We start from the raw sequence: 24,885 nt of genomic DNA on the forward strand, positions 1-24,885 counted from the left end.
TAATCCTATTGTTAAATTAATTAAGAATAGGAAATGGTAAAATGGTACATTTTTCCCTTTTGCTGCCTGATTGTAACACATGCATCCGACATGTAGTTAACGACTTTAGACGATTACCCACTTCGTTATCATGATTTCTCTCCGAGGTGTTCTTTGCTATAGTTTAAAGGTAAATTTCCTTTAATGAGAGTAAAAGCAAAACCTTTGCCCGCATTAATTTCTTAATCCTCTTTGGATCGAAAAATGTAATTAGCACTATTCAAATTCCCTACAAAAATGTCAGTTTAATTATCTACTTTTTTTCTATAACGTAATAATTTTCTGTTTAAATAACATTGTATTTGTGACTGAAGTCATATGCCTGAATTGTAATTCATTTTACAAATGCGCAGGGAATTAATTGCAACAAGTTATTTTTGTTGTGTATGGTTTCAGCAATATGCCATTGAATTTCAACATATTATTTGCAGCTATTAAGACAATGCTCTCTTTATTACTGTACATTATAAAATAACGACCTAATAAATATTGTCTCTCCCTCTGTGTGTACAAAGATTTGGGGGGAGGGTATCTACATATCCTCTTCCACTAGGAACCTTTCTGGATATAAAAATAAAACTTTTTTTCCATATCGTTCAGATATTGCACCCATTTTATTCCATCAACTTGGTGACAAAAAAAATCGAGATTTGTTTGCTTAAATTTGTTTGCAAGAAGAGAGTGTTCTCCTATCTTCGTCATGTCATCTACCGACATTCTGGAATCAAATTTCTACCAGAAAGTCTGTTTATAGTTTGGTTAGTTAGTATGTTGTGTGTTAAGTGCCAGAGCAACTAAGGCTATGGGGCGTCAGTATTCAGAGGTCGATTTTCTGTTTGCTGGACAAAACAGCCGAGTTTATGGGGGCGGAAGGAAATGCGACCCTAGCCTGAGATCGTTCGACCAACCATATTGCGAAAAAATGCCCATAAAAATTCTTTAATGCAGTATTTGATAGTACAGGTCTTTCGTATTGAAGATAGTTAGACACCAATCGACGTTGAATCACAATCTGGAGAGGACTAAGAATTGTAAATTAGTAAAATAATGAGCACCCTGCGCGGAGTGTAATTTACCTTTAATTTCTTGAAGAATTACAAATTATTCTCAGACGTTTCGTGGTACTTCCTGTACCGCCTTCTTCAGTGACTATAAACACAGCAAAACCGGTAAATTATGGTGAGTGACTTAATTTGATTATACATTTCTTTATTGCTTAGGTTTCTCTAAGATTTAGGAAATGTGTAATCAAATTAACTTTATTTAAATAAAGTCACCACAACTTACCGGTTCTGCTGTCTTTACTGGTAATGAAGGAGTTGTACAGGAAGTACCACGAATCGTCTGAGAATAATCTGTAATTCTTTAAAAAATTAAAGGTATATTACATTCCACACAGGTTTAAGTGCTTGTTATTTAACCAAGTTCCATGCCACTAAAAGAATATTTTAAATACGAAGAATGTGATACTTTTCTTTGGTTCCCATATTCGCTAGAGTTCAAAAGATTACATGTTTGAATGGACCGTGGTTGAAGTCTGTGTGGCTACGTTTCACGATTCTTGATGATAACGAGGAATGGCCTTATCGAAACGATTAACTGTTAACCACGTTGATCTACTGGACGTGCAAAATTTATAAACAGAACATTTTTCAAAGCTCTCGCGGTTAAAGCTCTCCCGTCGGTGATGTGCGGAAGTTTTATGGAGGTTTTTTTACTCCTGACATAGCCAAAAGCTCAGTAGCACACGCATTTGAGTTGACCATGACTCAAACTCACGTAACTGCTAAATACAGTACTGATTGTATTATTGTCAGAATAGTTAGTTTTAAACTACTCAGGCATAGGTGGTGGAGCAGAAGTATAAACAGAACTGAGAATTGGATTATTGGAAAGGCGCATTAGAAAAGAAACTGCTATTGACAATACAGCGAACTCGGCGAGCACATTTCTGCAGGAATGGGCTCAGCTAACATCATTTTATATAATATGTGCCAAGGAAGAATCGTTACCATCATCATCATTGTGAACGCTAAAAGAAGACCAATATACGATGCCTTGGCTTCGTATACGAAATACGAAAATAAGAAAGCTGTATATTTGAATATGGCCTTTTTATTTTTTATTGCATTTTATAAATTACCTGTATTTTTTTATTATTGTGATTTTTAGTCTCTTCTGGTATTAAATGTCATCGCCAGTTTTATTGGTTACTTGAGGTGTAAATGATTTAGTAATGTAATTCAATGAAACTAGGAAACTTGACGATGTTATTATGGTTATTGTTGTTCATAAAACAAATATTCTTTGTAATGCTGAGAGAACGCGTCGACAAATGAATGTGGTTTTTGCCTTGAGGAATTGAACTGAATTTAATTTCTCTACGTAATCGATTTTGAAAATCTGAAATATTTGATGTTTGCTTTTCTTTCGTGCCACACCAGCTTCTAACATCATGATGTGATTTTTTTTTTTAAATCGTGACTCCATAGCCATTGACAAATATGTTCACCCATACCAAGGAAGACTAGATATTCAATTAAATATATATATATACACCCCGAAGGAGTACTAGTTTAAGCCTTATTTTTAACAGAAACTTCATTGAAGCTAGCAGTAGACTAATAAGATATTCCTGTTTGTCCCTAAAGAAAGGGTAGAAGAGGCGGATTCAGAAGCCTTCAACCGCTTGTAAATCGATTTTGGTAGTTGTTGCGATATATCCAACACATTGGGATGTTGACAGTAGTCACATGAGAAATAAATGATCGATTTTGTCTTTTCTTCCCCTTCTCTGTGTTTTGTTCATGGTATTTTGCTTTCATTCGATGTGCTGTTGTGCCCGACACCGGAACAAATTGTAGAAGGAAATATTAATAATAAAAAAAGGGAAGTTATTTTAAATATATGTCCCACAGGGCATTTGCATTATTAGAGCTGATGAGATACGGCAAAGGAATTTACATTAAGAAAGTATTAAGTTTCTTTGCCATTGTGCGGCTGCACACTGGTTTTTCTTCTCCCTGCTTTTCAGTAGAATATCGAAGACTTCGAAATATGAAACATGACTGTGTTGTTTACTGTAGACTTGCGAATCGCAAGGGTATTAGATTTCTTTAGAACTAAACCAAATTTTTCTCAGTGAGTTAGTATGTAGAGGAGTGATTTAAGACATTCGAAACTTCAAAAATTTGGTACAAATAAAAAGAGTTACTGATTTGGAAAATGGACTGTAACTATATAACAAATAAACTGGCACAGAGAAATTGCAATATGACAGATGCCGTTATTTTTCCTCTCAATTACAATTTAAGGAACAATTATTGATATTCCCACAAAGCTCCAACTCGGCTAACTGATAACTCTCAATAAATTATAGCTCCTGGCTTTCTAGACTTAGTCCATATGATGATTAACTGCCTGTGGTTAAATTTCTATTGATTGATAGAACCTTTTCTAGAATTTTTAATATCTGGGCAGAATTGCAGACAAAAGAACGTTTTGCCCCCCCCCATCCCCGCGATACTTTTCCAGTATGATCTTTTATTTCTTAACCAAGTCATCACTTCGTTTTTGTCTTTAGTTATCAATACCAACACGATACGAATTAGTAGCCTTTGGTATCCTTAAAAAGATGATAGCTGGTTAGTCACATCATTCTGTTGTTGTCGGGTTTTAGACGGATCAGTAATTTATTCCGTATTGCGCCGTATATAATATGTCTATAAATTTGCTTGTGTTTTGTGGTCGACTGCTGTTTATTGTTCGAAAAACCCGAGGTTTTTTGGTGAACTCAGCCAGGTTGCGAAAAAACCCACAAAAGTTCCTCGAGTCACTGACGGGATTCGGACTCGGATCTTTTCCATCCGGTGTGGGGAAGACGGCGATTATACCAAAGCCTACCCACGAGGGCTCACTTCATCAGTTTTCATACTTGGCAGATATACTCTAATTCTGTTCCATCTCTCTTTATTACAGAATACGTTTTAGTTTCCCTTACTGTTGATTGCCTCAGCCTCCTGCGAACCAGAACATTCTGCACTGAAAGATCCAGTCCCCATCCTGGACTGGTGAGAGCGCCACTCGGTATAGAATCAGACAACTGGGTTTTCCTGTCGATTTCCCAGTTCGTATTTTCTCCAGGGGCATCAACTTGTGTTTTGAGTAACTTAATCTCGCTTAACACCGAGTTATAATTTAAGGTCGTTACCCTTCCACTAGCATCTAGCACACAGAAAGTAATCATCATTAGCTAGAGAAAGTTCTGGATATCCAGCGACAGGAGTAAAAGAAAAGGCCCCAACCCACAGGTGAACTTTCACTGACAATTTTCCCTCGTCATAACATTCCTCTGACATGTTATATACACTTTAATTAGTAATTATGATTTTAACCATAATTACTATTTAAGTAAAAATTTAAATCACAAAAATATCAAAACAAAATCATGATAGGTTATCTTTATAATCGTCTCACGTAAAAATAAAAAAAATTAAAAACTTAAATTTTAAATTTATCAAAGTATATTGAATAAGGTTAAAATTTATTTCTGTTAAGTTTTCCCAAACTAATTCTTAAGTTCAAAATGAACTAGTTCAACCTAGATCATTTACTAGTTGAGTCATTATGATCACTGTTCTTGCGAGGTCTGGACCAAGTACACCCAACAAGCACTACACCAGCTGCTGAAAGGTACAAATCATTTACCATTCAATTATTTATGTTAATTTATTTACCGTTATTCAACTAGTATTCCATATTATTTCACTTACAATTCAAGAAATGTAATATACTAGTTGAGTAACTGTAAATAAATTAGCATAACTAAACTGTAAATGATCTATACCTTGCAACTGATGGTGAAACTGGAATAGCATGGTGCTTAAGTTACTTATCAATACGGAGTCGCAGCTCTGTAGTATGGAACCAATAATTTCTTCATAGGATTTACTTTGCAAATTTCATCCGCCTTTCCTAGTTCAGCTTGTCTCGTTAAATTTAAAGAAAAAGCTGTTCCTTCCTGCTGTTCTTACGATGCTCCGTATTTTATAATTCATTAGAGGAACCTGTTTTGTTATTTCATCAATCTCTCTCTGCATTAATTATTTCTTTAAAATCATTTTCACAGGCAAATGGACAACTCTGAATTATAAAACTTGGTTTATAAAAACACTAGACAGACGAATACCATTTACCAAATGAGTATATGTAATCAGTGTGCGGAACTCCAATTAAAACGGGATTATTGCCATCTTCATATATTATATAAACATGCAGCGTGCTAACTGACAATTTTTACAGTCATTACATCTGGCTATTTTAACACTAAAGACACTCGTAAAATTATTCCTGTAAGCAAAGGCTTAAGTAAGATTTATAAGAGCTTTGGTGGAATTAAATATCTTAATGTTGTACCATCTAAATTAGTAAGAACTTCGTAAGTTGAGCGCCCATCATCCCTAGCAGATTATCGTTAGTGTTTTATCTTATCTACATTTTACACACTTGAGATGATTTTATATATTTATTTTTATTATGTTTTGTTGCTGTTGTAAAGAACTGTCATATGTATTTTGCCTTTGTAATATTCTCCTCCTTCGCCCAGTTATATTTTGAAAAAGATTTGCCGAAATATTTAAATCTTTTTGGAATTGTCCTATAAAGTTTTAAAGATTTAGTTTTAAACTCTCCCATGATTCAGTTTTGTTACCAAGATAAGGTAAGTAGTTCTACGTTTACGAGGTACATTCAAAAAGTTCCCGGAATTTTACTATAAAAGTTTATTGCGTGAACAGTTAAACTTACTAACCTAATCACCTTCAAAGAACCTTCCTTCTGCGCACTCGCACGCACGCGCAACAGACTTACTCCATTGGTCTTTTCAATCTTTGAAACTGTTTAAAATCGTGTTTTTTTAGCGCACTTAGGGCTGCTTCGCCACTAGCGTTTTCTTCGATGTCATCCACCGTAGCGAAATGACGGCCCGAAGCCCAATTTTCAGTTTAGGGAACAGCCAGAGGTTATACGGTGCAAGGTTGGGTGGGTAGGTAGGCTACTTCATGACTGATATTTCGCAGCCAAGAACTGCTGAACTTCCATCGCCGTGCGACTGGCATTGCCATGGTGCATGATCCAGCCATCCTTCCATTTTTGAGGTCGTCTTCGCCTCCTACAAACGTGTCAAAACCTCAACGTAGTAAGCAGCAGTAATGCTTCTTTCCCTGGTCACAAATTCCTGGTGCACTGTGCCCTTGTCGAACAAACGATCAGCATGACTTTAACGCTAGATTTGTTACACGATACTCCTTGGACCATGCAGATATTTTGTGTCCCATTCGGATGATTCCACCTTGGTCTCAGGTCGTAGGCGAACACTCAACTCTCATCCCCAGTGACCACTTTTCTTAGGAAGTTCGAATTCTGCGTAGAATTTTCGATGGTTTTCCTGCATTTGGTCGCCCGACATCAAGCATGAAATTTTGCATATACGCGACGCATCGATAAATCTTGCGTTATGATTATGTGTACTGAATCTACAGTCAGTCCAACTTCGTAAGCAATCTCAACAAGAGTCATTTGCTTATCAGTTCCCACGAGAGTCCTTCACTTTCGTGACATTTTTGTCCTTTCTGACGGCGAAGGGTCCTTTTTTTAACCGATTTAGCCACTCTTAAACTGCTGTTTTCTTCAAAGAATCATATACACATAAATTTTCTGTAATGCTTGCAGCACCTCTGTAGGGCTTTTCCTAAGTTTAAAGAAGAATCTGACGTTAGCGCTCTGTTCACACTGCGACATTCTGCAATCAGTCAGATGTGACACGGTGAAGTGGTCGAGCCAGTTTCCACTTGGCATGCTTGAGCACCAAGGTCAACCCCATGAAATCTTACTCCCTAGCGCAAACCATTTAAATACCAGCGTGTGATTCCATGAACTTCTTGAATGTACTATTTATATCCTTATCAATTACAAACGAATTTTGTTGAGATTATGTTGAGATTGTTGAGATTGAAGCTCGGGGGATCTGGAAATAGGATGTTCTCGAGTTCCCTGTCTTGTGAATTCCTCTGATCGTGTATGACCGTCCCGGTGTATAAATAGAAAAATTTAATGTAAATTAATATGCGATATTAGTCCGTTACAGTGAAAGGTAGCAGATAATGAATAGTTGTCGTGTAATGTGAAGAGAGAGGCCTTACTTCAAGATAGTGACAATGGTTTAATGTACGTTTTAAGTTCTAGAACTGATCTTTTATAAAAATTGATGGTAGGTACTGGCGTACTAATGATGCTTTTATGTGTGTTTCTTTTCACATCATGGCTGAGTTAATCGGTCTCAAGTGGAAGTCGCATTGGTTTTTTTTTTTTCCAGAAAACCGACGAAGAATACACGCAGTTACAGATACAGTGTACTGACACCTTATTTGCTTTGGCGCTTGGAACACACACACACACACACACACACACATACATACACACCACAGCTAACAGTTCCTTACTTGTTCGGAGCTGCTCCTTTTGCAACAATACAATGTTGCCAACGTTGCTGGGTGTTGTTGAAACTTCGGCCGTTTTGAGGACTGTAGTTTTCACACATTTTGTCATAGCCACTTGATTGTATGGAACTCGGTCATAGCAATGGCCTTTCATGACTCTTCTGACCCATAATGAAAAATTTGACGAATATGGTGAGTGAAAAACAGTAACTTGTCTTTTGGCCTGAACTACTTGATAGACATTATCATGTGGTGGGTGTGCGTTGTCATGCAACAGGAACCAATTGCCGGATTCCCAGATCTACGAATATATTGGCGACAAATATTCATGAGCTCTAAAAAAGTTTGGCCTGGAACTTTTAGGACAAACCTTTTATAAGATAATTAAAATAATTGAAAATAATTTTTAAGATGTGTATTCCATTTCCTTTGAAGGTGATATGCGGGCTGCTCGTATGCAGTCTTCAGATATTGTTGATGCTGCCGTTTTCATATGTGCAGCAGGTTGTTGTGACAACTAGATGACATTAATCTTCCGGAGAGATGCAGATTTTAATAAGTTTTTTATTTTTATTTATTTTTTTTATGGAGGAACTAGTCGATTATGTGTTGTAGTTAGTAATGATCTTTATTACTCTTACGTTTTTTGCGCCTAGCGCAACGGGCTAGTTTACTAAACAGATGAATCTTCAACACGGTGAAAACAATTTCTTTTAACTAATTCGGATTTTTTTTTTTTTCTCAGATTTCTCAGAATTAACCTACAAGTGTTCCAACCATTTTGGAACATTTGTCATTATTCATATAAATAATGATTCATATAAATAATGATAAATAAGTTCGAATTGGAACAAAATTATATACATATGTATACAGTCTACCATGAAATCTAAAAGGACATTAAATCCTTCCAACTATACAAAGAATTGTATGCCTCTTGAACAAACGGAAAAATAAATAAATATATAAATATACCCTTGCATGAAAAAATCACGTCATACTTTTAAATATTCATAACTCTCCGAAAATAGAGACCGACTCACATGAAATTATAGTACAATAACGTCGCAGTGTAACATTTGTGAACACGGAGGAACATTTTCTGCTTTTTGAAATTAAACACAAGGTCGATATAACTGGACGTAAAGCATATAATAGTAGTGGTAATAGCAGTAAAACATCAGATTCAGCAAGAGCTGAAGATATTTATTGTACCTTGTGCTATCCCCTCCCTCTTGTAAAAATTCAACTATTACTGTTCAAGCAATATTTAGCACTTTTGCTGGACCCCCCACAACATTCTTTAGATTAGGCTCATTTTTACCAACGCAGACAAAGTAGTACATGTATCTGGAATTCAGTTATCTGGACTGACAAGCCACCATTCATCATTAGCTTCCATAGCAGCAGCTATCTCAAGTCTCTATCCAATTAGGAAATCAAATTGAATCGTAATTTTAATGAAATAATTTATACAGTAGTATAAATTATATCGACATAACATAAATATTTACCGTACAATTTTATTTAGATATCTACACCCAGCACAGCTAACAGGGCTTAAGCCCTTGGCCCTCTCTAGTCCAGGGCCCCCAGATACCTAAATTGTATTTTTTTGAGTTAGTGTATTATTATTAATTTATAAAACGTTTATTTATTATTTACAGTATATACAGACACTCTTGACATTAGAATTTTTAAATGATTAACGGTTATTACGACCTTGAAGCAGCTTTTCAACCAAAATTCTCTGTTTTCACAATTAGAATAAAATTAGAGTGAAAGTTGTTAGACTGTGACATAGTCTAACAACTTACTAAAATATGTTCCTAAAATATTAAGTATCGATACCTTGATTATTATCTTTACTGGCAATATAACAAATGGAATATTAGTGAGAAAGGAGCTAATAGCTCCACTCAATTCACTTGATTATATTATTCAGGAAGTGACCGCCATGCACATTATACTGATACCTAAAAGGGCCTACTAAGAACACGAGCTCTGGTGGGCTCCCCCAGTAATCTAGATCCGCCCCTGTCCACACTCTTCAGCTTTCCATTTAATATTATCTTTGACCTATAAAAGCAGTGACCCTAGAAAAACCATCCTTGTCATAAATTTGACATAACAGATCCATAATAGCTTTGAATATTTGATTTCATGCTTCAGAGTATTGATTTCAACACTGTTACGCAGGCCCAGCAACTGCCAGTATATAAGGATTTTTATTGAAAATTCAGAATTTATTTTTGATGATACCTTGTATGAAAGATCGACGAACAGCAGCCCTTCAGTGTTTGTAAATCTTTTTTGCGTGGAAGTGAAAGGGGTCTCTGACCAGTTAAATTTCAACAATTTTATATAGAAAATATATTTTTCAAAATGTTTCGAAGAGATGAATGATTTATTATTATCGTTTTAACATCAACTCTTATAGAAACATGATTGTTCCGCGGAACATTTTTGTATATTAATAAATGTGTATATCAAATCGTTTTTACTGTTAACACGATAACTATATTTTGTTAATAGAAGTGTTCATTTGGTTATTTGAAATAAGTGAGATTCATTGCAAAGCCACTCTCACTGAACATGTTTGTACAATCATAATTATCTTTAACCTTGTGATGGCATAGAATTATAATAAAACAAAAGTGAAGTATATCATACTTACAATTTTCAGAAGTCGTGCAAAAACTAGGCTTTAAGAGGTCTCAGTGCAATAATTAAACATCTACAATACTGATTAGCCTTATTTAACATCACACTCAAATGTTTTGACCCCAGAGCCTCACTAACAATCATACAATACGTAAGAATCGATTACAACTCCTTTTGGGGATTCAACTATATTTATTTATTTATTATTATTTTTAAATAAAGGAGGCTTTTGAAAACTTGCCTTTTTCGTAGTTTTTGATACAATGCTAATGCGGGCACACTTGCCCATTTCTAAATAATTATATTCATACTTTTTAAATTATAAATTTCAACTTTTCTTGCAACGAACTCTTCTCTTTCAAAGGGAAGTGCATTTTATAATTATGAGAACCACAGCACCAGCTTTTTCCTCAACTGGGGAGGAGCCAATGCTTTGTTTTACTAGGATTGACAAGCTGTGATGCGGTTATTACTAACCGCAAGGGCCTTTGAAATAAACGGTTTCTGCAATTATTTGCATTCAGATTAATCATGTACCCTGCCATTATCACATTTGCTATTAATGCATTATTTACTTAAGCATATATTATTGTAAAAATACGTAGATACATTACCGGAAAGCAATTACCAGTATTGAGTAAGTAGGGTACTGGACGAACAAACATTATACTATTGCAGTGCATGCTGTGATTTATTGTAACGGTTAGACACTAAACATTTTTATATATAGTTGTACTATATATAAATTATTTACAGTCCATTATGATTTTTTTTTTCTCATGTGATGATTAAAACAGTTGATTCCACCAAGTAGCCCAGTGGTCAGGCGCGAGGGTGCGTGAGTACACTTGCCTTGAGTAGCGAGGTTCACTGTTCCGTTACCTTCTCTGATCGTGTGGTTGTGCCGGAGTATAAACAGAAAATTTATTTATTTAATACAACTTTTGGTAGCTTATTCCCCTAGATGGGTGAATAGTAGTAGTATATATAGTATATGTACTTATCTTAGGTGACACCCAGATTAACCCCTGTCTCCAACCCTATATTCTGTATTCACGTAGAACTACATTTCACTAAGCAGACTGCAGTGCAATGTTTGGTTAGTGAAGTGTAGCGTGTTGTATTGTGTATTTAGTAAGCTACTTTTCCACCAGGGAGCAGACACCACCGCTGTATCTGCTGCCTGGTGCCCGAGCTCGGGGTCTGCTATTCTGACTGTGCATAATGCACAAAAATCCCGCACCCACCAGAGGTAGTGCATTTCTGGTGGGTGCCAGCAATCCCGTCCACACCTGGAAGCCAGCAAACCAAAAATAAAAAAACAAATTAAAAAAAATAATAAAAAAATAATTGATTTTGTAATACGTACACTTGAAGCAGTAAACTTTTTTACCTTAGAACTTAAATATTCAGTATGCTTAAAAAATTGTAATTTATCATCCAAATGTATTCCTAAATACTTCACTTTTGAAACCAATTGTGTTTGTTTATTATTAATAACCAGCCGTGGGGGGGGGTATATTATAACCCAGCTTACCCTTCAAAAACATCATAACAGTCTTGCTTTCAGAAATTTTCAATTTGTGCAGCCCATTTGCAAGGTTATTCACAATAACTTCCATCCTGTCCATCCATGGTTTGTCTCGATTTTCTGTATGTACAAAGCACTATGTTGTCGGCGTACGCTACCCACTGGTTTAAAGACCAGGTTCCAAAATACTGGCCCTAAAACTGAACCTTGTGGGTAACCCCTATTAATATCCATATTAAAAACTAGGTGATTGGCTTTAATTATAATTCTCCTCCCTTCAAGATAGTTCCTAACCACCTTATACAATAAATTAGGGCAACTTTATGATCTTAACGAATGTAGTATGCTTTCGTACCAGACTCTATTAAAAGCTCCTTCAAAATCCGTGAACAGAGCTAAAATAGATGGGGAAATAAGCTGCCATATTGGTAATGTAGAACTTCTTGTAATAATAGCGGATCATGTCATTGTCGTCCCCAAAATGTTGCCATCTCTTTGCCCTGCCAGAAGATAAATTCAAGAAAATAATATTTTGACTGGAAAAATATGTGGCCTTAAATAAAGCCTTCGGATATAGTTTATTGCCCTGAATTTCGAATCGAAGAAACTGTAATCGTGTCAATGGTCAAAGCGCGTAGTTTTATTATAACACACACACACACTGCTGATATTTTTGCAACAGCAAAATTGCGGCTTCATTTCACACAAATTCTTATAAGCTAGATATCCTTTTCAGATACTGTGTACTTCGAGAATGTGAATGAGACCTGTTTAGAAGTCTCATTCCCCTTCTCCAGTTGTCGTATTTATAGGTTAGCCGAACGACTCTTCTGCATGTCATATAAAAGCGACAGTCTCTCCTCTATCTTGACTGCCCACTGTTCGTTAACTTCTCGTTTTCGCTATCGGTGACCCCCCATGTCCTACTTTGTTTAGCTAAGTGTCTACCACAGCTGTCGTCGTGATCCGAATCTCGCGCAGGTGACGCCAATAACTTAGGGATTATTGGCGCGTGTAACCGAAAGCACACCGAACGCTGTTTATATGTAAATCAACGTCGGAGTTTACCGAATCGGAACATCCCCTCTGTCCCCTAGTTTTCTTTACATGGGATTAAGTCGGGGTTAGTTATCTATTACACATAAAGCCCTGGGGTGTCGTATGCTACTAGCCTTACTCGTCATTCTAACGGACTCATAGAATTCAGGGAGAAATGTGTACATCCGCAGAAAACCCAATCGATGACGAAAATTCGACACTTCGTAATGCTTTTCTTCTGTTCAAACAGATGTGGACATCCCGTTCAGGGGCGGTTTAAAGTTGTGCATTACCTCGTTTCTATCGGTTCCATCATCCCGGCATTCACTGCTCTTAGAAATCAATAGCTGCCGGAGAAAACTAAAGGAGCTTCCCTCCCGTGTCTCATCTGTTAAGATTCGTTGTCATCCCTCAGAAAAATAACATAGCGTTTCGCTTTTCCCTTTCCCTCTCGTCTTGTCATCTCACTATTAAAGACCGCAAGGAAAAAATCGTATAACGAGGCAAAAAAGTAACTTCATGCATGTATACATGAGACTTGCAATTGCTAGCAGAGCTAGCATTTTTTTTTTTTTTTTGCTTTTGACATTTTTAAAAAAATTCTTAAAAAATGCACTTGTAAAAGCTTTTACTTCAACTAGAGTTGCAAAGCGTCGTCTATACTCCCAAGTTTCTTCCCCTCATTTTAGTGTACCGGCTTGGCAAAAAGTGTCTTCCTTCTCCTCCTCCTCCTCCTCCTCCTTCTTCTTCTTTTTTTTTTTTTTTTTCTTCGAAGAAAGGCGAAATAGGAATGTCAATAAAACATATTTACGTCAGTGATGAATGGTCGTACAAAATTGCATTTTTTTCTATAATTTTCAGAGTCCCAAGAGGAATCGATCCATCTGTAATTTTGTTAAATTTCGGTCGAAAGGAGTGGATATTAAAGAGTTCATTAAAAAGAATCCACAGAGTGAAATTTAAGGGAAAGTTTGTCTTAATGAGTTCATTAAGATCTGGTAGGTAAAGTGGTGGGGAGAGATTGTCGAATTAGGCTTGTAACCCGTCAATTACTCAAAGCCTCTCTAGCACTGAATCTCCCCGCAGGTTTGACTTGTCACCAAATGGCCAGTAAGCAAGCAGTCACACAGAATAATCAAGTTGATTCAATTACTAAGAAAAATAGGCAATATTGTAAGTCTCAGTATATTTGCATACTAAAAACCTACATGGGTGTAAATTATTAATTTAACGTTCTTCTGTTATTAAGTGCTTGGCCTGTTAAAAATAATCAGATGACTGATCCACAAAATAGGTTTTATATTAATATAGGTAACTCAACAGAAAAGTTCTTTTTAGGCATATTAGCATATACGTATTGTCACCTATTGTCTTGACCATATTCGTCCATCTGTCCGCATGTAATAACTCGACTCCTGTTGGTTGGATTTTCATGATTTTGTTTTGTTTTTTAAGATTTGTTAAGCCACCAAAAATTTAATCCAAATTGGACCAATCGAAATCCGACAATTATTACATGTATTTCTTTGTTCTATGGATTTTTATGAAATTTTGTATTTTACTCTTTTAAAGCGACCTGTCGAGACTTACAAAATTTCATTAAAATCGGACCAATAGAAATCCAATTATTATTTATATTTTTTTACACATATCACGTAGGCAATCTATGCACTATACTGTTATTGTAGCAGAAGCACTGGATATTATGCCATGCGATGGCTGAAGGATTGAATATATACTGTGGCGATTGCATAGAAACAAATGTTCTCGGTTCGCACATAAAAGATTGCTTTTTGCTCGATTTTTTTTTTTTTTTTTTTGTTTTAAATCATGAACTATTACTATTTGCCAACGCACCTGAAAGGCACTGCTACTTAACTAACTTGTTTTAATTAAAAATAATGATTTTTACTTGCCCATATTGTAATCTTTCATATGTTACTCATATTTGGGGACTTCAGGGCTAGATATGATTAGAAACTCATTCTAGGATGCAATATTAATTATTCAAGAGAAAAAGTTCTTATTTTTAACTCTAGCTAACATCAAAGAGTGTTATATATTTGAATGTAGCTAAAACCGTGGGAAAACCCTGTGTGGTGAAAACTTCTATTTTTTGGGGAAGAGATTAATTGAACTACTCATTATCTGAAATTGACGTATGCTCTATCACATAGAATTATGACCTGACTTCATTGCTTTACATATAAGCGATTGCGGTTAGCTGGTCAGTCAGTTGTCCTGCAAAATATTAGACAATGTAGTTAGTAGCGACTTTGTTTTCCTTTAGCTATCCAAAGACAGTATTTATCAATCCTATGCACTGATTATAGATTTGAATTACAGAATTTCATTAATATGTACACGGAACAATAATTTACCAATCACAGTTAAATTTTTCTTTCCTCATGCAAACTTCAACAGCAACGTTACACATAAAACTACGAAAGCTATTCCGAAGTCGAAAGGAAGTGATAAGCGAAACAATCATTTCACACTACAACAGTAGAAAATTTTGAAGTGAGTGATCTTCCTTAGTAGCGATTGGGCAACTCAGAGCTCTCAAAACACCAGACATGAAATTTGTGTGATTTATCGATATAATTTTAATTATAAAAATTTTAGATTATATTATATTTTTTTCTAAAATAAAAACTAAATCTGAATATTCGTCATTAGGGAAATCAGGTTGCGAAATGGTCTGAAAAAATGACTTGGTTCTTTCTTTTCCAGAACCATACAAAGGTAATTTTGAAGCAAAATAATGTGGCTCTGGTTGTTAACCATCCTCCCTGGTTTTAAATCATCAGCAAACTTTTAAAAATTTCCCCGCATTCCCTCATCAATATCATTAAGAAAGATATGAAACAGAAGAGTCCCCAATACCGATCCCTGAGAGACTCCACTTGCTACACTGGTCCACCATGAAGAATGTCCATTTGTGATTCTTTCTCTCTCTCTCTCTGCCCTATCTTTCAGCCTGTCCTTTATCCAACGAACAATCTTACCGTAATCCCACTTTCCTCCAGTTTATATAATAGCCTTTCGAGGGGAGCCGTATCAAAATCTTTACTGATAACAAGGTAAATAAAGTCAAAGTTCTTTCTTACGTCCCGATGTTTTGTGACTTCGTCATATTAATTAAATAGGTTGGTCAGAAAAATTTCCCCCTTCACGAACCCATGCTGAAATCCATTAAGGATATCATTCCTATCAAGGTGGTCCTGTATCGCATCCTTGAGCAAAGACTGCATGATTTTTCCCACTACTAAAGTCACTTCACTGGTCTGTAGTTTCCTCTCACCTCTTGCATCTCCTTTGTGGATTGGGGACACGTTAGGCTTTTCCATTAAGGGAGATTGTCTCAGATTTTGATAATAATCTCATTAACACCTCCACCGTGAGATGATGCATTTGCATTCACCTTTTTTAATATAATAAATGTATGTTGTCTACCTCCTCTAGAGCATTACTTTCGCTCAGCTTTAGTAGTCCCCCCCCCATAGAATCTTCTCCGAGATTGCTTTATTACTTAATTCAGCAATGTGATTCCTTGTCACTGTTCTCGTTTTTCAAATGGTCTTTCAAATGTAAAGATCGTTGCAAAGTATTCAACTTGTCTGCCACTTTTTGCTGGACTTACTATGAATCTTCCACTTTCCTTTCTTTTTTGGCCTTCACGTAAGAAATGAACTCTTTTTTCTTCATTTTAATCTCTTTGCTAGTGATTTCTGTATTGAGTTTTCGCCTCTCTTACTTCATCAATAGTTTTGTTACATGTACCTTTATAATACTCATATAAATCAGTTCCTCATGGAAACTGTCCAATGCGTTTTTCCTTTTCTCAGTTAAACTCTTAACTTCATTTGTCATCCATTTCGGCATCTTACTTTTGTGGAACTTCTCTACTGAAATAAATGCACACGTTCACATATACTTTCAGTAAAGAACTCTGCTCAATTGAACTTTTCATATCCAACAGCGTATAGTTGTCTCTCAAGTTAATAAAAAATTACTTCAGTCCACTATAGCCAACTCTTTTTATTTTAATTGAAGCATTTCCTTTGACCTTAGAAATCTCTTTCGACTGTCCATTTTGTAACATTGTGGTTATTATCTGTTATTGATTCCTGTACTATCAAATTTTGGATGCAGTTTGGACGCTTGAACCAAGTCGAAAATATTGGAGCCTCTTGTCATTTTTCCGACGTGTTAGAATAAATAAAAATAATCCAAGCGGCTAAAAAATGTTTTCCATTCCATAAAAGAGGTAAGTTGAAGTTGACCATAATGGGCAGTCGCACTTGACTTGCCCCTTCAAGTTGCCTACTAGGATTTTTGTTGTACTCCTCAGAATCGTCCGGCCTCTAAGATATCATTTCCCTTTACCGTAAGCTGTCTTGCACCACGTAGATCCAAAGTCCACCTGAACTTGGTCTGACCCTAGGCACAGTTTGATAGCTTTCAGAGAGCTTTTAATAAGAAGCATGACTCTCCTTCCTTTTCGAACATACCTACCCCTTCTGAACGCTCTCTACTCACCATAATGAAAACTTTCGTCCCCATCTCTAGATGGCACCATGTCTTAGTTGTTTTTATTATGCCAGCATTGGTTATCTTAAACGAACAGGTTAGTGCATAGCATCATGTTAGTTCGTAGTAAATCACCGAAGTAGGTGAATTGGCATCATTTTTGTTATATCTCATATTGTGAATGCCTTCACATCGAGTTGTCCTGATATTGCGCCACCTCGAATAAGCAACGCTTCGCCAGTGGAGAAGACTAATGCTACTTAATCTCGGCGGGTACCACCACCCAGACGGCACCATTTTAAGGCTTTTTGGCCGCTCATCGGTACCTTGGAGTTACAATAAGTGATCACTTATCATAAAACGCTTCTGTAACATTTGCTTATTTCATTTGATCATAAAACAGATATCAGCTAGATCCGGTTACTCATGTTTGCATTTGATATAATATTCAAATCTCTTTCAAATTAATTCAAATCTGTTTAATTGAATTACACTGGATATTGAAAAGTTTATAACTTGGATTTCGTCGAGTTGTATTATATAGTTAACCGAGTTTAATTTCATTTCAAACATAACAAAGAAAACTGGTTCCATTAGTGAATGGTCCGCAAATAGGCTGCACAACCAGCTAGCAAAGCTGTTTGAAGGAAAGCGATTTATTTGAGGCCAGCTGACGACAGACAAGAAATAAAAAAAAAAATGTATTAGAGGAGGACAAAAAATAAAACTAACCGAAACGTACAGCTGTTATTTTCAGTTAACTGAATGCTATCCATGCTTATGGCATAACTAATCATTGGATAAAAGTAATCACTATATATGTACAACGGGAAAATATAAATAATAATATCGACATAATTTAATCTCTAATATGTACTTAATCTAGGACAGCTGATTAGCATATCGTTGTTCAAAGCTCTAGGGCCGATTTGTAAAATCAGTTTAGGTTCGCGAAATGCTTGCTACAATGAATGATTAAATTATCAATAGTAAGCTTATTTCCTCGCTTTTCAATATATTCAAAACGGAAACAACAAAGATAAAATGCAATCTTGGATGATTATTTTTGCAACCTGTCAGAATCCTTTCCTCACAGTTCTGCTTAGAAATAAGCTCTGTTACTTAAATATTTATGAAATGTTTGTCTTAGAGCAGAATTTCTGAACCTGATTAGTAACACAATCCACTTAACTGCGTGAAACATCTCTATCCACTTAAAAAAAAAAAAAAAAAAAAAAAAAAAAAAGAAAGACCAGGAATGGTTATTTACCTGTAACCTCAAACCCTTCATGGTCTACTGCTTGAGAAAAATTCTTTTTCATGAAGGGAAACTACGATGATAATACCCCCCCACCCCCCGAAATCCTTTGGAGAAGGGGATGAGAAATCTCTCCCGATTATGGAAATGGAATAAAATCACTATATTATATACTCATTATCACTTGTTCTTACATATGGTTATGTTTTCTTGCATAAGGTTGATATTCACTGAATCTGCAAGTAATCAGTAATTTGAAATGCGATTTCAAATTACTGTATTCCGTCAGACCTTCACGAAAATGCACTACTTTCTGTCATCATACTTTCCTCCACCCAAGCTCTGACATTGTACGGTCGCCTTCAAGAATTTTAAAAATTTATTGCAAAGCGATTGCAAAGCACTCTAAAATAAAATAGTACTTTGTAGTTTGTAATAAACTTCAAAGCACTATAATATGCTCTTAGTATTATCTTTTCCAAATAAAATCAATTCTTTATGCCCCAGCATTAGTTTTATAGATTCGAAAATTTGCTTATAGCAAACAAGGGAGTAGTAATTATTGGAGCTGTTAAGAGAAAAGTAAGCATAAATTTATATAGCGATAAGATGGCAATAAGACAAATTCAAGAACATCTTGCTTGTCGACAAACGAAGCTAATTTGCGAAAACTTGCATTCTCTTTAGTTTTCCTTTAGCATATTTTATAGTTGATGCAATCGCCTCCTGGAACGAACTTAAACGTAGAGCAGTTGGCATGCTTGCAATTCAATCGGAAATACGAGTACCAGGTTTGGGATTTCCTGATGCATTTGGAGAATAATTATTTAAACGCAAATAAACAATGTCTCCTCTAATTTGAACTCATGGTTAAAATATTAGATGAAGAGACACTTAAAATGTTTCTGAAAAAAAAAATAAATAAATAAAACGTTTAATGAAAACATACCTTTGACGAACTGAATTTCTCTCCTATGGGGAGTTTCAATTGGGATATATGCGATCTTGCTGTCACGTCCGTCGCTGACTCCTTTCCTTTCCATTTCTTTTTTTTTTTTTTTCTTTTTTTTTTAATGTGTGAAGTGTATATGTGCATGAGACAGAGAGAGAAAGTAATTATTCGAAGTCTTAATTTAACTTCCTTATGTCCGAGAAAGTTGGTGGCAAATACTTGTAGTGTGAACATGCCAACCACTGAACGGTGGCTCTAATTCACTTGTTAAGTGTGATTTGATAGTGTTACTTTACTGCGAGGCAAATGCCGTTCCTTGTTGACGTGACATGTTCTCTAGCAAGCGAGATGGCTGGGGGTGGGATGAGTTTCAGGAAATGAAAATTCCCCGCTTCGCTCCATCATTGTGACATTTCGCGGAACTCAGGAGAGAGAGGTTTGACATCTGACATTATCTGTTCTGTCCAAAACGCTCTCGTAACCCTACCACTGTCATCCGATATTCCGTCGAGTGTTATGGGCAAGCAAGGAGTGAATTACTCGTGTCTGTCCCGCGGTATGAAACGTAATCCGGATGTCACACTTTACGGCTGGGAACGCATGTAAATATGTTCTGCGATGGGATCAACTGACATTGCTCTTAATAGCGCTTTTGCTCTGTAGTTCCCCACTTACTAGAGTAACTCGCGTATCTAGTGAATCTGATATCTTTGAATATTAACGCATTTCTTCCGCCTCTTGTTGGACTAACGCTGATTTTAGTGAATTATTTTTACTCTCTCTCTCTCTCTCTCTCTCTCTCTCTCTCTCTCTCTCTCACTCACTCACTCACTCATTTTATTGAGACAGCAACTCTATCACATTATGTGAAAAAAAATTTTGCTTTTTTTTTTTTTTTATTTTTTATTTTAGGTTCGCTAGTTATGAACTATGACTGATTTTTTTTTCTTTCCCATTTTAGAAATTAAAAAAAAAATCGAATTTTCATGAAAATCTCTTAAATATTATTAAAGTCATTCTTGAATATATGTTTGTTTGAGCTATGCATCTACAAATATGAATCATATGCCATTTGAAAGTTTCATCCAGAAATCGAATTTATAGTAGTAATAGTATTCGTCATATAGTGCAAGGAAACCACAGGCTTTTGCTTCCCTGTGGAAAAAAAAAATAATAATAAATAAGGAAACAGATTATATGCTTTCCTCCTCACACAGGTTGACCTTTTAATTTATTCAAACCGTCAGCTTCGATTTCAACTTGTTCCAGCTATTAACGACTCGCTAAATAAAAGAAAATTTCCTACAATCTAATCTAAACCTCAAGCCCTGTAATATGAATGAATTTATGATCCCTAGTTCTGAAATTGTTAAGAACAGTGAGATATCACCTTCATTCATTTTACTAATCCCTCTCAGAGCTTTATAAACCTCAATAAAATCACGTCTGATGTGCCTGGTTGCCAAGTTCTGTAGCCCACATAATCTGAGTCTTTCCTCATACAGTCATCCCTCTGTTGATCTTACCATTCGAGTTGCCCGTCTTTTGGCTCTTTCAAGAAGCTCCATGCTTTTTTCAGATGAGGTCTCCATACTTGAACAAAGGAATTTCAAATGTGGTCTTGCAATAGCCTTATACAGTTCTATTATGACCTTCCTATCTATACAGGATAGCGTTCGATAAATCATGGATAGGAGACTAGGGGCTTTCCTGGCTGCCTGTTCACACTGTTCAGAAAACTTCATATCTGCCCGTATTGTAACTCCCAGATCCCTTTCTTCCTCCACTGTTTTTAATTCAACCTCACCAAGTGTATAATTTACACCTTACTTTTAGAAGCATTAAAACATAGCTACCACTTCTCTGATCATCTATGAAGTCTGTTCAAAGATGGTCAGAGATAGTTCCGTGTGGTTAATGATAACCAATCAAAAACTGAATACTATCTCTGAAGTTGGTGAAATGGCATCGTTTTAGTTACATCTTACCTCAGCTTATATTCACAATATGTTGCTTTGCTCTAACTTGTTCATCTAGTAAACTTCCCGTTCCGAGGCTTTCAGCCCTAAACCCATTTCTAGTAATAATCAGAATTTCATAGGTTAATTTCTAAATATGAAATTAGGTAATTGATGCTTTTGCGCAAATGACATTGTAAATCAGGATATTATATGTACAATTATAATAATCGACCCAGTAGCATAATGGATAAAAGAGTTTAATGCGTGTTTTTACTTATGGCATACGTGATCAAATCCCGACATGGGCGTTTGTTCTTACTATTTCTTGATTATTTTCACATAAAAACTGAATTCGGTGATATAAATAAAAAAAAAAACATTGGAATGGAATTTATTGATTAAATAAACCAACCTGAATGTTAAACTGGAACTTTAATTTTCACCTTTATAACCAACCTCCAAGACTTGGATCACAAATAATCGCAGACAAGTCGATTACAGGATCCAGCACATCTTTAGGTAAAGTAAAATGAATATTTTTCTCTATCATTCATTATGTGTTGTAGAAGTATACGAAATATGCAGTATACTTCTACAATACAGGATGTAGAAGCGCACTAAACGTGCAGTAATGGAATTAACTCTTAACGTTTATTATAATATATTATATTTTATATATATTTTTTTGGCAGTCACAGAAAAGTTCGCTTCCTTGTATAGTCATTATAATACTATCTCTGAATAAAGTCGACTTTTCGAAAACATTTATTGCCAGGTTAAATTATCATTCACTATAAAACCTGAACTCCCTACCACTGGCGTAGACTTTTATTACCAAATTAAAGATATGAATAAATATTACAAAGCAGATTTAGATCAACATCAAGAAAAATCTCCACCGAAAGTATCTATCAACAAGACTTTATAAAGTTTTATAAATTATAAAGATTTTTTAGTGATCTAAATTGTGTTTACAGTATTCGTGATGAAATCCAAACTTAATTTGGTTAAATTTGGATTCACCAGTGAATATTACTGATTCTCACTGATCAGTTATCCAATTAGTATGTTCTTCATGGTTAGTCGTATTTTCCTCATGGATTTTGTCAATAAGGGCTTCTTAAGCGGTTCGTTTTCTTGCAGACCACTCCTCACAAGTCTTCGTCGAACAGTTCTGTCGCTTGTATTTACTCCAGTATGTTCCTTCCACATGCATTTAGGTCTGTGGAACGTGTACGACGATCACGGAGGCATAGAAGCTTCAAAACTCTCCCGTGCTTCAGTACTTTTCCGTAAAGATTGGCCCAGAGGTCGGTTCCAGATTTTCATTTGACGTCTCTGGTCTCACGTTTCTTTTTAAGTAACATTCACACAGTAGACTGGTCACAGCCAACTTTTGCAGCTATTTAACGGCGAGAAAATGGATAATGACCATTGCACAAACGAAGGAACTGGAAAGTTGCTCGAGAGGCCTTCATCATGCGGTGGATTGAAAATGGCTGATGAAGAAGGGAAATATATCCCGATGCCTTTTAATCGAAACTCCCAGTATATAAATATGTACAATTTGGCAATAAAATATTTTTGAAATTTTGGTTTTGTTTAAACTTATTTGAGAGCTAACAAAATGTTAGTAGTTTATATTTTAGTTATAACTTTAGTAGTCTTTTCTTTCTTTTTCTTCTCTTCTTTCTTTTTTTTTTTTTCAAAAAAAAAAAGTTTCTATACTATATCTGTCTTTACTGTTAATGTTTATCTAACACAAAGAAAACGTATCGTTTCTCAAAACAAATCATTTGGCTGAAATGCTTTCGATGAAGGTATATTAAGACACTTTAATCATAAATGAACATTTCAACATCTTTTTCTTTTGTGATCACCTCGAACTAAACATCAGATGCAGTCTCCGATCATAGCTGCAAGTTACCTTCCATGATAACTCATATCCATTGCTTTGGATGTCCTGATGGAACATTATCCATGCTCTTCTGTTAAAGGTCACTGCCTTCCATACTATTCTAACAAATTTTCAACCAGTACTTTGTACATTCGGCTCGTGTTATCCAGAAACCCATGCACGACAGCTTAAAGGCCTGTCAGCCATTCTTTTCAACAACAGTCCATTCTCCTGAGGTTCTCCATGCTCTTTACTTGCGGAAAACCTGTCTTTTTTAAGTACTGCTCAATCAGATTTTCAGCTAGTTTGCCTCTCGTGAAAATAGCAGAATTAACTTTTCACATATGCGCCTTTTCAAATACAATGACACATGACAGTTCAGAAAAACAGCTTAACTCTCCTTAAATAAACAGGGAAAGAACCATAAGTTTGGCGCGCTATAGCCATATCAGCTGATGCGCTGTGACTATTTAAACAAAATCCTCCTTAATTCTCTCTAATTCTTTTTCAGTCAAAAATTATGCAATCACTTGTTTTCACATTCTACGTATATACATAAGAGTTGTGTATGTAGACACATAAGAATTGTAGATTGTTGATCTCCGTGTAACATAATCGATATAATCACCGTCCTCCCCACATGGAGCGGAAAAAACCTGAGTTCGAATCCTGTCATTGACACGAGGAATTTTTATGGGCTTTTCACAACATGGTTGAGTTCGTCGGTGTCATGCGAGGGTAGCTTGTTTTTTTTTTTTTTTTTTTTTTTTTTTATTCCAGCAAACAGGCAAATCAACCACAGAACATGGGTAGTTACAGACAATATGTACGGCCTAATATGATCTAAGTGGCGTTCCGCAGAAAACACTACAACAACAATATATTATCATATCTGCATATGGACTAGCAGTAGCAAACAGCACTACACTATCAATATCTTTAGAGTTATACTCTAATCCTCTACAACTGAACGTTTAAGTAATGAATGCAATGGTATTCATTTCTCCTTCGGTTGCTTGAGTCAACGTACAATGGTTGTCACGTTGTAACGTACAATGGTTGTCTAGAATAACTTTGATTGAATTAATTAATTCATTCATTTTCCTTTTATTTGGCAGTGATTCCAAATGCAAAAAGTTACACCATATACTTATATACAGTATATATAATTAATTAAGCAAAACATATATCACATACTTTTGATGAGTTGAGGGTTGAAAATCCAAAAAAAAAAAAAAAAAACTTGGCAATACTGGATTCCAATTTCTAGTATGCTGTATTACAAAAAGTAAATACGGAGGAAAATTGTTTCGAAGAATTGAAGTATAGAGATTGGATAAGATGAGAGATTAGTTCCATGAGTGTGAGGTATAAACTGAATGAACGTTGGCTAGTTTACGCACGTCCTCTTCAATGTTCTGATTGATTATAATAAAGAGATGGAATTACAGATGCCATTTCAGAAGAATGATGTCCATGGAAATAGCCTTCGAAAGGCATTCGGCAGAAAGTGAAT

General features: G+C 35.6%; 2 protein-coding genes across 5 annotated transcripts in view; one reads left to right on the forward strand and one right to left on the reverse strand.

Moving 5' to 3' along the window:
• Nucleotides 1–24,885, forward strand: part of LOC150080211 (protein timeless homolog) — a 734,420-nt gene that overhangs the window by 300,656 nt on the left and 408,879 nt on the right. The window lies entirely within an intron of this gene.
• The window catches only part of LOC150080212 (uncharacterized), a 350,995-nt gene that overhangs the window by 89,924 nt on the left and 236,186 nt on the right, over nt 1–24,885 (reverse strand). The window lies entirely within an intron of this gene.

This window comes from Mastigoproctus giganteus, chromosome 9 (assembly GCF_048544385.1).
Source record: "Mastigoproctus giganteus isolate SK-2022 chromosome 9, ASM4854438v1, whole genome shotgun sequence".
Lineage (NCBI taxonomy): Eukaryota > Metazoa > Arthropoda > Arachnida > Uropygi > Thelyphonidae > Mastigoproctus > Mastigoproctus giganteus.